Source organism: Thalassophryne amazonica, chromosome 2 (genome assembly GCF_902500255.1).
Source record: "Thalassophryne amazonica chromosome 2, fThaAma1.1, whole genome shotgun sequence".
In the NCBI taxonomy this organism is placed as follows: Eukaryota; Metazoa; Chordata; class Actinopteri; order Batrachoidiformes; family Batrachoididae; genus Thalassophryne; species Thalassophryne amazonica.
In genome coordinates this window covers 17302473-17318467 of record NC_047104.1, presented here as the reverse complement: position 1 = coordinate 17318467, position 15995 = coordinate 17302473, and the positions used below count along the sequence as shown (strand labels likewise).

The 15995-nt window shown below is 43.2% G+C and overlaps 1 protein-coding gene across 1 annotated transcript in view; it reads right to left on the bottom strand.

The window, feature by feature from the left end:
- ccdc102a (coiled-coil domain containing 102A) overlaps positions 1-3569 on the bottom strand; it is a 181332-nt gene extending 177763 nt beyond the window's left edge. Inside the window, 1 exon segment of the mRNA XM_034160582.1 lies at positions 3357-3569. The gene's annotated coding sequence lies outside the window, so the exon portion shown is untranslated.
- Between the last annotated feature and the right edge of the window lie 12426 nt (positions 3570-15995).

Sequence of the window (15995 nt, the reverse complement as noted above, 5' to 3'; positions counted from 1 at the left end):
ACACTAACAACACTATTAAACTAACATGAACGCATTAACAACATCTAAAACTCCAAACTCCCATGTTGCACTGCAGCACAACATCCAGCGTTTATTGTCGTTAGTTATTATCGCTAATTTCTACTTTAGTCCTATCATCTTTCCGTTTTCACAGCATTCATACTTGACCCAAAATACATAAGCATACCAAACAGCAAATGTCAGCTCGCGCGTTTTTGTGTGTTCAAAGCCATACACATGCACACATACAGAGGACACTTAGGTACTATAATATAGATGTTTCTCATATATTATGTAAAAGCAAGCTGGAGTGCAGTTTGAAGCAGAAACAGAGGTGATAATCTGTGCACCGCTGCTGACACTCAGAAATGACGCTGCTGTGGTCCAAAATGACGCATGCGCAGTGAAGGCAGGGTGGACCAATTTTTAGGGGCACCATTTGGTCAGCGACAACATTCGGATTGGTGGATGCCAGAAGTCACTGATTGCTCTTGTTTTACTTTATTATTACTTTTACTTCTATTTTGTCATTTGATTTTTAAATGGACCACAATGGAAATAAGCATTTTCACTTTCTTGTGTATTTTTGATGTATTTCCAATTATATTATGCACTTACTAAATAAAATCATGCACGCAGGCACACACGCATGATTTTCAATATAAAGAAGATTTACCACCCCCTACTGGTATGCCGTGCAAGTCCAGAATGTAAGTAGCAACGTCCATTGTTTAGTGTTGTTAGCTAATATCCACAGTTTCTCTAAAAATATTAGTCCTATCCATCCATATTAGTCCTATCCATGTTCCATTTTGGCGGCATTCATACTTGACCCAAAATACATAAGCATACCAAATTGGAAATGTCAGCACTCCCCAGTTTGTCCATGACTGAAGTTATATGCATGCATAGCTTTTTGTCTTTTCTGCATTCTGCCGCAAGCAGGTGCTTTTGTTTTTACACACTCACAAACAGAGACGTAGTGGAAGAGATCAAAGGTGGTACACTTTTCACTCATTGTAACAGCAACATGACACTTAACTAAACCAACTGAACTACAAAAACACAATAAATCAAAACTAACAACACTGTAAAACTAACATGAACCACAATAACATTTAAAACCCAAAACCCTGAACTCCCATGGTGCATTGCAGCATGATGTCCACTGTTTATTGTAGTTAGTTAATATAGCTAATTTCTAATTTAGTCATATCAATTTTCCATTTTCGCAGCATTCATCCTTGATCCAAAATACATAAGCATACCAAACTGGAAATGTCAGCACTCCCCAGTTTGTCCATGATCAAAGCCATACACACACAAACACACGCATATACCCACACAGAGTCCATGTTTGGCTATTGCAACATAGATAATAATCATCTTGGATATTAGTGGGAGGACTTCACTTCCACCTCTCCACGTGTTATTTCACGAAATACTTTCATCATTTGTGCTGTTTAAACACTCTTCAGTAACTCCTTTCACACCACACTTAGTGGTGATAAACCCAATGTCACTCACTCACTCACTCACTCATCAACCACTTACTCCAATTAAGAGTCACGGCGGGCTAAAGCCTATCACAGCAGTCATAGGGCGTGCACCCTGGACAAGATGCCAGTCTGTTGCAGGGCCACAGACAGACAAACAAACACATTCACACCCACAAACAATTTAAAGGTTCCAATTCACCTAACCTGCATGTTCTTGGATATTGGAGGAAGCCAGAGCACCCAGAGGGAACCCACGTAAATACGGGGAGAACATGTAAACGCCACACAGAAAGGCCCTAAGTGGGAATCGATCCCATGACCTTCTTGCTGTGAAGCAACAGTGTTAACTACTAAAAAACCATGCTGCCTAAAGCCAATGTGTCATTTATAAATAAATAAGTGTAATTAACTGTGATTCTTCATGTGGTTTGAGTGATGGTTTGTTGGACAGCACATGATGGTGACCAACTGGTGTCCCACGGACCACATCAGGTCCAGTCTCCTGTGAACATGCTTTATCTTGTCTGGATGAGAAAAAGGCAGGTGCACACACATACACACACACTGAGATCTGTCAGCAACAACTGCAAAGATCCTGACAATAAATATACACATTAATTTTTTTTTAAACTTAAATATGTTGTTTGCACACATGCAGTTATTGGTGTGGTATGTGGAATTTAAAATGAATGATCCCTGCCTTTTCTTGAACATGAAAAATACTTGCACATTGTTTTGTGAAAAGTTGGCTTTACTGGTTTGTTTAAACCATAAATGCAGGACTGTAGCGGTACTACATAAATAAGTACACCACTTAACGTCAGCTTTTGCGTTACTGAGTGCCTCACAATTTTTTGGGAAACACTCATCGGTGTTCCACCAGGCCTGAAAAAAAAAACTCACTGACTGTGCAGTAGAGATGGGCGGATAGATCCTAATATCAATACCAACGCTGGTATTGATATTGAACGATCCTCGTGTAAAAAGATCGATACTCAAGCTTTTTTTCTCTCCCACACACACTGACTGCTGCGCACGCAGATTCATCAAAGTCTACTCTCTGTCTGTAAGAGCAGCGCTGTTCTGTGTCACACAACATGTAGCAGCGCACCCATGTATTGTGGTTTGTCAGCCTTCTACCTCCGGAGATTTTAAGTTGTGTTGAGTGATATTTTTTTAAACAAAAATGTTGATTGTGATAATAACGTATTTTATTGTCAAGGACAATGTTTGGCGAAATTCTATCCTAGGTCTTTTGGATTGTTTGGCTCTATGAAGCTTAACTATGAAAAAGTATCGGTATCAGCAATACTGGGCCTGTATCTACTTGGTGTCGGATCAATACCAAAATTCCAGATATTGCCCACCTCTACTGTGCAGCAACAAATGGCACAGAAGACAATGTGCAAAATGACTTTCAGTTGAGCATTTCTGAACAAAGAAAATCCCTTCATCACTTTCAGTGGTTATAAATGTGTTTGATGCCTGATTCACAGACAAATCAGTTATTAGTCATGGAACTGAGAGATGTCTGTTTGCTTTTCATTTTACTGACTGGGCCCTTCGTGACCTCTGCTTCGCTGTGTGACCTCTGACCTGTCATTACACTAAACTAACACATTTATCAAATAACAAAAACATCTGAAACGTCAACGAAAAGAATTTAAAACAATCACTGTGCCAACTTCACAAAATAAGGTTGTGCCACAGCAACAGACCTGTCAATTATTGTGTTCAAGAACAATAAGTGTGCAGCAGCAGAGAGAAGGTAAAGAAACGGTTTTGTTGCATGAAAGTGTGTCATTTGACACCTGAAAGCAGAGCTTCGAGTCAAACAGTTCGAACCTTTCCACATACCAAACAGGAAGCGCGGCGGAAGTTGCTTCTGATTTCCTCCCAGAATATTCGCTTGTCTTCGAGTGAAGCAGACGAATTTATCTATTTTTTCCCCTCCGAAACATTCGAACACAGCTTCTCCAAATTTCCTATAATTTTTTTTCCCCCTCTGGCTGGAAAACGTCGTCCTCACAGGAAAACAAAATGGGCAGAGCCGCTGCTTTCCGACAGCCAGGACAACCAAACAGACGGATGATGAGCTGGAGTGAGCCAATCAGATGGCGCTGGCTGCAAGCAACCCAGCTTCTATTGGCTGTGCCAGCAAAGCCCTCCCACTTCAAATTACTACAGCACGGGGAGAGGCGGCGGTGGAATGTGAGCTGGAGAGTTCCTTAATTGAGAGAGTGGCGTCAATTGAGAACATGCCGCCATTTTGGTTCCAACTGCGCTGAACTACTGAATGAACCTTTTATGTTTTCAACATTTTTAAATAATTTAACCACATACAGCAACACATCCAGGTACAGGTGCTATCAAAATAAATATAAAAACAGTTAAGATATCAAATTTACATAAATTCACAATTTATGATGATTTATTTAAATGACTTTAAAGCCTGATTTGCAATGACGCGCATGACATTTTTAAAGTTCTCCATACCTGGATTATGCTTTATTCTGGACTAATTTGAACCTCAACAAGCTTTTCTTTCTACAATCATCACCTCCAATTCAAAGGTAAGCTGTACATTTTCCTCTTTTTCTGACTTTGTGCTGTAAATGTGCAGACTTTTCTGATCCATTTGTAATCAGTGTGCACACTGTAAAAGCTATTTAAATATGAAAGAATGAAAGCAGAAAAGTCAAATCACAGCCTCTTGTGTCTGATTTAACGGGTGCACGTCCAGGCTGTGGGTTCGAGTCTGAACACGATGTGAAAAAAATGGTTAGTCTTTTAATCACATAAATGACTCCGGTCCCACTTTCCTCAAATCGGCGAGTGTCAGAGCTGAACTTTAATTTGTACCTCTGTTACTGTGCACGTCCAGACTGCTCTGGGTTTTAATGGAAATACATTGCGTTCGGATGGGACATTTTATCCGATGTGAGTAAAAATCCCTTATACAAAATCTGTTATATACAGTGCGAATATCTGGTTTATACGATGACGGTTTAGGTGAATTTTACTGTACATGGGACTGAACAATAAATTTACCTCTGAAAAGTGACGATGAAGCCGATTCCATCCCACACAGCTGACTTTATTTTTCCTAATTTTTCTTCTGTTCGGATCTGAAGGGAATCTGTATATCTTGAAGCCCTTGTTGTGTCTATTTGTGCATCCAAATGCACAGCAACCCGGCATTTTCAGCGAATAAATAAATAAAATAGCTGGATTTACATGCAGATAGATTAACAGCGAACACTATTTTGAAACCAAGATGGCACCATGAGTCACGTGACCGTTTTTTCAACTCGTCATGTCGCCACTCTCTCAATTAAGGCACCCTATTGAGCTGCGCCCCTCCCCTCAGGTTAAAAGGCTTCATGAATGTGTGTTCACATCATACAGACAAATAAATAATATGTATATGTCGGGGACATGAACGAGTGAAGCTCACCAGCATCTTACCATGTCATTTAGGTCCTTCAGGCTTTTTTTTTTTTTTTTTTTTTTTTCTTTTTTTTTTTTGAGTAAATGCTTCGGTGGAGCATGAGCATGGCTAAAACCTTTCAGCTTCCTCCCGCCTTTTAAATTTTAAATATATATTTGTATGATTTTTAAATAATTAATTTGCATTTTATTGCATAAAATAAATATTTGACCCCCGAGAAAACAGAGCTTAGCAATTGGTACAGAAACATTTGTCTGCCATTACAGAGGTCAGATGTTTCCTGTAGTTCTTGACCAAGTTTTCACACACTGCAACAGGGATTTTGGTCCACTCCTCCATACAGATCTTCTCCAAATCTTTCAGGTTTGGAGTTTCAGCTCCCTCCAAAGATTTTCTATTGAGTTCAGGTCTGGAGACTGGCCAGGCCACTCCAGGACCTTGAAATGCTTTTTACGGAGTCCCTCATTAGTTGCCCTGGCTGTGTGTTTGGGGTCATTGTCATGCTAGCCATGACCCATCTTCAATGCTCTTACTGAGGGAAGGAGGTTGTTTGCCAAAATCTCGCAATACATGACCCCATCCATCCTCCCTTCAATACGGTGCAGGCATCCTGTCCCCTTTGCAGAAGAGCACCCCCAGAGTATGATGTTTCCACCCCCATGCTTCACGGTTGGGACAGTTTTCTTGGGGTTGTTTTCATCTTCTAAACATGGTAAGTGGAGTTGATTCCAAAAAGCTCTATTTAGGTCTCATCTGACCACATGACCTTCTCCCATGCCTCCTCTGGATCATCCAGATGGTCACTGGTGAACTTCAAACGGGCCTGGACATGTGCTGGCTTGAGCAAGGGGACCTTGCTGTAGTGATTGCAGTTTCGAAGCCTCGTGAACCAATGAGCCACTGCAACACAACTGGCTGAAAATCGACACACTGCCTCGACGCGTTTGATACAGTTTGAAGGGTGACATCTGCTGGATTGCTTTGAGAATTACCTTGAGCGAGTGCCCTGACAAATGTTTGCATTAATTCATGACTGATGTGGTTTGTTCTTGAAAAATAATAATAATAAAAATGTCATATGTATTATTGTGTCTTTTTAATGTAATAAATAGTCCCTACAGATGCACACATAATGGTTCTGAAAGCCTTTATTGTAGACTATATGTAGATTTGTGTTATCATTCCTCAAACTATATTTGGATAAAATGTGACGGGAAAAGTGAGAAAGACGTGCTTCTGCAACTGGTGCTCATGTTACTGTAATTAGTAGAATGGGGGGATACGAGATGGTGATTGTGCAACTTTCATCAATTTTTATTCAAAAAAAGAATAATTTCAACGGTGCTGGACTTCAATCGGCTCCTCTTCTGCCTCACCACCTCTCCAGCTTTGGAGAAGACCCGCTCGCATATTTTTTAGCCATTCTCTGTAAATTGGGATAGACTGCGACTTGTGTCCCCCAGTATTTGAGCGGGTCTTCTCCTCTGGAGGTAGGCATATGTTGGGTCAAACCTTTGTAGTAAAGCCCTGAAGGCTTTGCTTTCCACTATTTTGAACGATTGTGCATCTTCCACAACATAGTCCACCAGTGCCTCATCCAAATCAGCTTGTCTGCCTTTAATGGAAATACAGTATGACATGCTGAGCTATTTTTGTTTATGAGTATGTTTTAATCTTCGATAAAGAATAAAATACAGGTTACATGGCCTGATTCGTGCTCCAGAAGCAGCAGGAGCAGCAGCCATTGATGTCTCGGGATGTTTGGACCTCAGGTGTCGCCGCATTGAAGACGTATTGTTACTGTACTTCAACTCTTGAGCACAAATCAAGCACTTGACCTTTTTGGGGCTTATTCAAAGTGCTCCCAAGCAATTGATCGTGCTCTTTTTGGAACTGGCTCCTCCATGTCCCTTCCTCACCACTACTCTCTCACACACACGCACCTTTCACTTCAACAAAATCACAGCTCTTCAGTCACTCAGCTCAGTCTCTGATCTGCCTATAATATATAGTCTAACCTATAACCTATGTTGATGTACTGTGTGAATAAATGTTGCATATGAATGGATGCCTGTTGTGTATGTTGTGTGTCTCTCTATGTTAGATCTTATGTGTATGTAGCTAACTATAGTAAATGAACTCTAAACTAGACCTAAATATAAACTAATGCTTTCCTTGGCTCCAATTCACGTGGTAATTAGCAATAACAGTGTCGCTAGCAATCTCCTCCTCTCAAAAACCCACGGTTTGAGCTGCAATTCAGATCTCATTTAAATACTTGGCGGGTCGTATTGACACGCCCAGATTATTCGAATTTTCCGTGAAGCTCGACACGTGGTGTGACGTAACGAGGCCTCGCTCGCAGTGGTCACGTGATGGGGGCGTGCTCGAAACGCTGCTCACTGACACTTCTGGTTCAAAAAGCTCGATGCAGTGTCGAGCAGACTGACTCGAGCTTAACATCACTACCTTGCTGCCCTGCAGGATTTTAAACCATGACAGCATCATGTGTTACTGATTTAATCTTTGTGACTGTGGTCCCAGCTCTCTTCAGGTCATTGACCAGGTCCTCCTGTGTAGTTCTGAGCTTTCTCAGAATCATCCTTACCCCACAAAGTGAGATCTTGCATGGAATCCCGGACTGAGGGAGATTGACAGTCATCTTGTGTTTCTTCCACTTTCTAATAAATAATAATAACAGTTGTCTTCTACCAAGCTGCTTGCCTGTTGTCATGTAGTCCATCCCAGCCTTGTGCAGGTCTACAGTTTTGTCCCTGGTGTCCTTAGACAGCTCTTTGGTCTTGGCTATGGTGGACAGGTTGGAGTGTGATTGATTGAGTGTGTGAACAGGTGTCTTTTATACAGGTAACAAGTTCAAACAGGTGTAATTAATACAGGTAAAGAGCGCAGAATAAGAGGGCTTCTTAAAGAAAAATTAACAGGTCTGTGAGAGCCAGAATTCTTGCTGGTTGGTAGGGGATCAAATACTTATTTTATGCAATAAAATGCAAATTAATTATTTAAAAATCATACAATGTGATTTTCTGGATTTTGTGTGGGGATCTGGCTCTTCTCTCGCCATGCGTCTTCTATCGTCGAGCCTGCCCACACGTCACCTGGTGTATGATTGACAGTCCACCATATTGTTATTGTCTGTACGTTGTTGTGCGATTCACAACATTAAATTGTTACTTTTGGCTTATCCGTTGTCCGTTCATTAACGCCCCCTGTTGTGGGTCCGTGTCACGACACTTTCACAACAGGTCCTTTTTATTTTTTTCAAAAACTATATGGATTTCATTCATATGTTTTTACGTCAGACATGCTTGAACCCTCGTGCGCATGCGTGAGTTTTTCCACGCCTGTCGGTGAGGTCATTCGCCTGTGAGCACGCCTTTTGGGAGGTGTGGTCGAGCCCCCTCATCGGAATTCCTTGGTCTGAGAAGTTGCAGAGAGACTGGCGCTTTGTTTGATCAAAATCTTTTCAAAACCTGTGAGGCACATCGAAGTGGACACGGTTCGAAAAATTCAGCTGGTTTTCTGTGAAAATTTTAATGGCTGATGAGAGATTTTGAGGTGATACTGTCACTTTAAGGACTTCCCACGGAGCGGGACGTCGCGCAGCGCTCCCAGGCGCCATCGTCAGCCTGTTTCAAGCTGAAAACCTCCACATTTCTGGCTCTATCGATCCAGGACATCGTGAGAGAACAGAGAAGTTTCAGAAGAAGTCGGTTTCAGCATTTTATCCGGATATTCCACGTTAAAGGAGATTTTTTTAATGAAAGACGTCCTCCTGACCCAATCTCAGGCCGATCCTCCTACTCAGTCATGCACCAGGTAACGCTGTGTGGCCGGCCTCCTGCTAATGCTTTTGGCCCTGTTTACCGTCTGTTGGTTCGCTTGCATATTGTTGGTCATGTTATGGATCATCCTTGGAATCTCCAGTCCTCAGCCTCCCCGGTAAAGTCTATTCCAGAGTACTGGAGAGGAGAATTCGACCGATAGTCGAACCTCTGATTCAAGAAGAGCATTGTGGTTTTTGTCCTGGTCACGGCACACTGGACCAGCTCTATACCCTCCATCGGGTGCTCTAGGGTTCATGGGAGTTCGCCCAACCAGTCCACATTGTTGTGTGGGCCGCCAGAAGAGGAGGTACTGCTGGCCCACCACCAGAGGGCGCCCTGTCTGAAGTGCGGGCTTCAGGCACGAGAGGGCGCTGCCGCCCCACAAGAGCGGCCGGGGTGACAGCTGTCACTCATCGGCTATGACAGCTGTCGCCAATCATCTGCGCCTCACCCCTAATAAAAGCAGGACGACACCTCCACCACGTCGCAGAGATATCGTTCTACCAAGGAGGTAACTTTCTCAGCCTGAGTGTTACGTTGTTTTCAGTAAATACGTTGTTGCAGCTGTCTTCCTGAAGAACCGGTGTATGCTGCGACTGCTTCGCTCTGCATCCCGCCAGATAAGTGATTGACAGTAGCTGCACGAGTGTGGATGAGAGGTGGAGGTGGAATAACCACCATACTTGTTACGGGGTGTACACACACCCACACCTGACTGTTTTTGCTCTTCGCCAGCAGTACCAGATCCGACACGCGGAGACGGTGGCTACCTGGGGGACTCGGAACCTGGCGGCTCCAGTATTCTCCTGGTTTGGTGGCGGAGGAAATCGTGTTGTTCCGGTTCTTCTCCAGACGGACGTCTCCTATCGTCGAGCCTGCCCACACGACACCTTGTTTGATTGACTTTGTATACATTCTATAATCTGCTGTGTGTAGTTGTGGCATTCACAACAGTAAAGTGTTCAAATTTGACTTCTCCTATTGTCCGTTCATTTGCGCCCCCTGTTGTGGGTCCGTGTCACTACACTTTCACAACACGTGTTTTGTGGATCTGGAGAAGGTGTAACCTAGGTGATGGGCATCAAATCAGGAACAGATGTGTGTGGAAAGCACTAGAACAAGGAGAGAGAGATACAGAGAGAGAGAGAGCCAATGAAAATAACTAAACAGACCAAAAACATAAAACAGACAATCAGACCAAATCTCAAACCCTGACAATAATTTGATTGAAGGAATACTTCAATGCTGAAAACAGAATTAGTTTAAGTAGCAAATGTAGCAGATAACTGTCATAAATCAGAGTACAAATGAATTGGATTTAGAAAGGTGTACTCTCAAATTTATTAACATGAGGGAGCCAGTCAACAAATGCTATAATTGCAAATTTGAATCAAGAGGGTACCAGCTTAATTAGTCGAAAGTGATTGTAATTGTTAAAACAATACAATAAGTGTAATTGACTAACTTTAGTTATTGTCAGAATTAAACTGACCAAAGTCTTTACAAGGTTAGTGATCTTTTTCAAGCCAGATACGATGTATCAGGGCGTGAGGTGACTTGACGAAGGTAACGGGTGGAGGCCAATGCAGACTCACAGGCATGGTAAAAGACTTTATCTGTTACACAGGCATGGGGTTCAGTACACAGGAGGTCAAGCTTACAGGCAGAGGTAGCAGACATGGTGCAGGCTGAGACTTTGTCCATAAACCACGCAGGGTTCGTACACACGGTATCGAGGAACAAATCAGGCAAACAAAGGCAGAGTCAAAAAACAGGCTGAGTTCAAGGTAATGGGGAGGCAGAGGTCGGACTACACAAGCAAGGACAAAAATACTGAAGAGCAAACAGGATGTGAATGAGAGGTGAGAAAGTGAACTAAGTCAACAACTGGGCAGTGAGCTGTGGAACTGTGAGGGTTTTAATAAGGAGCAAACTAATCAGGGTGATGTGAAGCAGGTGTGTGGAAGGTTCTGGAAAGATGTGTGGTTTAGTGAACAAAGAAGAGGGAAGAAAGGCAAGAGGGTGTGGGAGGAACAAAGCGGTGCAAACCAAGAGAAGTGAGTGACAGAAAAAATAACTGTGAGAAACATGATGTGTTCAAATAATTAATGTGAGCAAAACAAAAGGTGCAAATCTAAGAACTAATGTGACAAGTCAAAAAGAGGGAAAACAAGAAAACTAAGAGACATGGGCCTGAAAGGGCCCATGTCTCTGGCCCACCAGTCAGGGAGTCCACCAGACAGCGACTGTTCGGCAAACTGAGGGACAAGTGAATGCCAGGGGACAGGTCCGAGGGCCGAGTGCAGCCCACAGGGTAGTCAGGAGGTCTACCCGAGGGACGGACAAAACCTGATGGATTTGAATCACGTGTGCTTGCATGAGCAAACCTTGAACCTTCGTGCGCATGCGTGAACTTTTTCACGCCTGTCGATTGCATCATTTTCTGGTAAGCAGCCTTTGTGTGAGGACGTGTGCAGTGCGCTTGGCGGATTTTCATTTCAAGGAAAAAGACGGAACGACTGGAGCAGAGCCACATCAGATTTTGCCAGAAACTGGGCGACAACCAGGTGGAAACCATTCGGAAGATTCAGACGGCTTTCGGTGACGATGCTTTGGGCATCACACAGATTAAGGAGCGGTACAACCGGTTTAAAGACGTCCGCACAATGGTGGAGAGTGAGCCACACTCTGGTCGGCCATCAACATGCTGAAATGACCAGATCATTTCCAAAGTGAACGCTGTGGTGATGCGGGATCGGTACATTCCACTGTGACAGAAGATTTGGCCATGAATAGAGTGGCGGTGAAATTCATGCTGCTGCTAACGGCGGAGCAAAAGCGCCTCCATGTTGAAGTCTCACAGGACATGCTGTGACATGCCCACCTCTTCCACAATTTCTCGGATAGTCACATGACTGAAAAGTCACCGAAAGACATCTGAATCATCCAAATGGTTTCCACCTGGCTGTCGCCCAGTTTCTGACAAAATTTGATGCAGCGCTGCTCCAGTCGTTCCGTCTTTTTCCTTGAAATGAAAATCTGCAGAGCGCACTACACGTCCTCACACAAAGGCTGCTTACCATTTGCAATTGACAGGCATGAAAAAGTTCACGTATGCGCACGAAGGTTCAAGGTTTGCTCATGCAAGCACACGTGATTCAAATCCATCAGGTTTTTGCAAAAAATAAAAAGGTCCAATACTTTTCTAACAGACCTCGTACTTTGATCCATTTTAGATGGTAGTCTGTCACCTAACGTTTTTTCTTATCAGTCAAGGTTTAATTTTTGTTTTCTTTCTGCTTGCAGAAAGAAACTAGGTGTATATGAATTGAGTTATAGCAACTAATTGAGCTTATCTTAAGTTTTCATAAGATGATGTTGCAACAGCTGCTCTAGGAAAAAGAATAATGTGATGGGAGAGACCAAAAGTGAATAAAAGCACCTTTTTGCCGTTAAAATTGGTCATCACCTCAGTAGCAGTGAATTAGGTGAGAAGCAAAATGTTTTCTTCTGAAACGATTAACCTTAGCAGCATCACACATGCATGCTTCATTTGTCCTCTGAAAGTGGGGAAGTGTGGACCTTGTTGGGTCAGGGCTTCACTTCAAAGTCTACGACCATTGCATTTTTTTCCCCCTCTGTCAAACTCCCTCCTTTCTTTTCTCCCTGGCTTGTGTGTGTGTGTGTGTGTGTGTGTGTGTGTGTGTGTGTGTGTGTGTGTGTGTGTGTGTGTGTGTGTGTGTGTGTGTGTGTGTGTGTGTGTGTGTGTGTGTGTGTGTGTGTGTGTGTAGGTAATCACTGTATTCCTAAACAAACCGATATTCCAACAGCTGCAAGTGAGTTTTCTTTATTTTTCTTCTTTCTTTTGTCATTTCAACAGGAAGAAACAGGAGGGAGAGGAATGGGGTGAGGTTGAAATTGAAGCTACCCCCACCAATACCTCACTGTTCACTGCCCTCTTTTTTTGTTGCTGTTATGTAGGGCTTTCCCTCTTTCTCTGTTTTCCCCTTGTAGTTATTTATTTTTCCATGCTGTTATGAGTTTTGGAGCTTTGCCTGGCCTTATATGCAGGCAATCAATGAAAACCTTCAGTCTGCAGAAAAAGAGCACGTGAAGGGAAACTCCGCCTGTGAAAAACAGCTGTGGAGTGCAGCGTTTTCACAAAAACTGCACCGATAAACCAACCGTGCAGCCTGCTAGAAAACTCTAATCAAATATGAATAAAGACAATTTTTGAATAGTTAGACACGGTTCGCCTTAAACTGCATGCCCTTTCTCTTTATCTGTGGAGGTGGAGAGCAGCCAGTGTCATGGTTCGTGGTGGCTTGGCTCTAAAGGTTTTAGTAGGCAAATGCAGACTCACAGACACAGGTGTTGGATTAAGAAATAGCTTTATCTGGTAAGCAGGCAATAGGTTCGGTACACAGGGAATCAGTCAACATAGGCGAGGTACAGGCAGGTAGCAAGATGAGGCAGAGTCCAAAAAATAAGCACAGTTCCAGATACATGGCGACAGGAGTTCACAGGGCTGAGGCAGAGGCAAAGTCAAAAAAAGAGCAGAGTTCTGGGATAAGACGAGGCGGAGGTCGATAACACAGGCAAGGTCAGAAATACAACAAGGCAAAACAGGATAATGGCATGAGGCTGGAAACTGCAAAATGCAACAATCTGGCGAGGGACTGTGAGGGCTTAAATACTAGTGGAAGAATCAGGGTGTGAAATGAGGAACAGGTGTGCAGAAGGTGCTGGAAGGGGGCGTGACCGGGGAAGACAAAGGTAAGTGCAAGACAGTGCAGTAAGACAAAAGCAAAGTGAACTGGGACAAGATAATTAAGTGACAGAAAACGCAATGGTGCAAAACGTGCCATGCTTCACTAACCATAATAAACGCAGACAAAACAAAGGGGCAATACTAAGAACTGAGGTGGCATGTCCAAGAGTGGAAAACCAGAAAACGAATGATAATAACTGAAACAAGAGGACGTGATACAGGCAAGTGAATGCAATAAACATGACAAATCAAACTATTGACTGAATAGGAAATAAATGATGAACAAAAAGAAAACCAGAGACTACAGAATATAAGTAATGTTATGAATGACTAAACCACAAATACAGTGAGGAAAATAAGTATTTGAACACCCTGCGATTTTGCAAGTTCTCCCACTTAGAAATCATGGAGGGGTTTGAAATTTTCATCTTAGGTGCATGTCCACTGTGAGAGACATAATCTAAAAAAAAAAAAAAAAAAATCCGGAATTCACATGATTTTTTTTTTTATAATTTATTTGTATGTTACTGCTGCAAATAAGTATTTGAACACCTGTGAAAATCAATGTTAATATTTGGTACAGCAGCCTTTGTTTGCAATTACAGAGGTCAAACGTATCCTGTAGTTTTTCACCAGGTTTGCACACACTGCAGCAGGGATTTTGGTCCACTCCTCCATACAGATCTTCTCCAAATCTTTCAGGTTTGGAGTTTCAGCTCCCTCCAAAGATTTTCTATTGAGTTCAGGTCTGGAGACTGGCAAGGCCACTCCAGGACTTTGAAATGCTTCTTATGGAGCCCCTCCTTAGTTTCCCTGGCTGTGTTTGGGGTCATTGTCATGCTGGAAGACCCCGCCATGACCCATCTTCAATGCTCTTACTGAGGGAAGGAGGTTGTTTGCCAAAATCTCGCAATACATAAGCCCATCCATCCTCCCTTCAATACGGTGCAGTCGTCCTGTCCCCTTTGCAGAAGAGCACCCCCAGAGTATGATGTTTCCACCCCCATGCTTCACAGTTGGGATGGTTTTCTTGGGGTTGTTCTCATCCTCTAAACATGGTAAATGGAATTGATTTCAAAAAGCTCTATTGTGGTCTCATATAACCACATGACCTTCTCCTATGCCTCCTCTGGATCATCCAGATGGTCACCGGTGAACTTCAAACAGGGCTGGACATGTGCTGGCTTGAGAAGGAGGACCTTGCTGCCCTGCAGGATTTTAAACCATGACAGCATCATGTGTTACTAATGTAATCTTTGTGACTGTGGTCCCAGCTTTCTTCAGGCCATTGACCAGGTCCTCCTGTGTAGTTCTGTGCTTTCTCACAATCATCCTTACCCCACAAAGTGAGATCTTGCTTGGAATCCCGGACTGAGGGAGATTGACAGTCATCCTGTGTTTCTTCCACTTTGTAATAAATAATCATAACAGTTGTTGTCTTCTACCAAGCTGCTTGCCTGTTGTCCTGTAGTCAATCCCAGCCTTGTGCAGGTCTACAGTTTTGTTCCTGGTGTCCTTAGACAGCTCTTTGGTCTTGGCTATGGTGGACAGGTTGGAGTGTGATTGAGTGTGTGAACAGGTGTTTTTTATACAGGTAACAAGTTCAAACAGGTGCAAATAATACAGGTAAAGAGTACAGAATAAGAGGGCTTCTTAAAGAAAAATTAACAGGTCTGTGTGAGCCAGAATTCTTGCTATACTTGGTAGGTGATCAAATACTTATTTGCAGCAGTAACATACAAATAAATTCTTTAAAAAAATCATACATTGTGATTTCTGGATTTTTTTTAGATTATGTCTCTCACAGTGGACATGCACCTAAGATGAAAATTTCAGACCCCTCCATGATTTCTAAGTGGGAGAACTTGCAATACCGCAGGGTGTTCAAATACTTATTTTCCTCAGTGTAAATGATAAACAGAGAATTATACCAGTAACAAAAGCATTTTACAAAGTAAAGAAACTAACATCCCCAAACCCAGACTTAACCCTCAGAGACCCAAATAAGGGGAAAACCCAGACATGAACTCCCGGCTGGGGCAGATCCTGACATCACCCCCCCTCCCCCTTGCTGGCTGCCAGAACCACCACCCCAAAACCCAGAGAGCAGCAACCAGGCACCCACCCGACTAGGGGTGGACAGGTGGGAGACCAGAAGGGGGGCACAAAACCAAGGAAAACCGGTAGAAAAACCTGAGCTCGGGGGCGGCATGGCAGACAACCAACAACACTCAACACGGGGAATAGAGTGCCCGAGCCTGAACAGGTGACAAAAAACAAAGAGACCCCCAAATGGATGACAACATGTACAGTCCTAGGGACCAAGGAACCCCAAGAGTCTGGTCCTGGGGCCTATAGCAGGAGAGCCAGGAGGGCGACCATTATGCCCAACAGGGAGCAACGGTGAGACAGGAGGTTTCCTCGAGGGA